Here is a 554-nt window from a genome sequence, read left to right on the forward strand (position 1 = left end):
CGAAACCCCTTTCGGTGACGCTGGTCGTCACCCGGTACCCCCGAAACAATTCCAGACTCCAAATACCCTTCATCCAATATAACAATCTTCACCTTCGGCCCATTCCGGAGTTCCTCGTCACGTCTGGATCTCATCTGGGACTCCGAACAACCTTCGGTAACCACCATAACGACTCAACTATACTTATATCGTCACCAAACATTAAGTGTGTAGACCCCGCGGGTTCGAGAACTATGCTGACATGACTGAGACACCTCTACGGTCAACAATTTTTGAAATGTTTTTTTCCAAAAGAAAAAAATGATGATCACTGTCTTAAATCAGAGTGACCGTGCATTGCTTGCCTCGTTTCCAAACTCCCGTGTATGTCGCTGTAGTTTTCTGATCCAAGACACTGCAGCTCAGCAGTTTTCAGCAAAACTATATTGTTATGCTCCAGAAGAGATGCACAGTACCAAACTACAGTAGAAATGTTGATTTGGAAGATAAACACTACCTGTCTATAGTCAAGCACGAACAGAAAACTGCTGGCAAGAGTAGAAAAAACAGATTCA

The sequence above is a fragment of the Triticum dicoccoides genome, chromosome 5B (genome assembly GCF_002162155.2).
Source record: "Triticum dicoccoides isolate Atlit2015 ecotype Zavitan chromosome 5B, WEW_v2.0, whole genome shotgun sequence".
NCBI lineage: Eukaryota > Viridiplantae > Streptophyta > Magnoliopsida > Poales > Poaceae > Triticum > Triticum dicoccoides.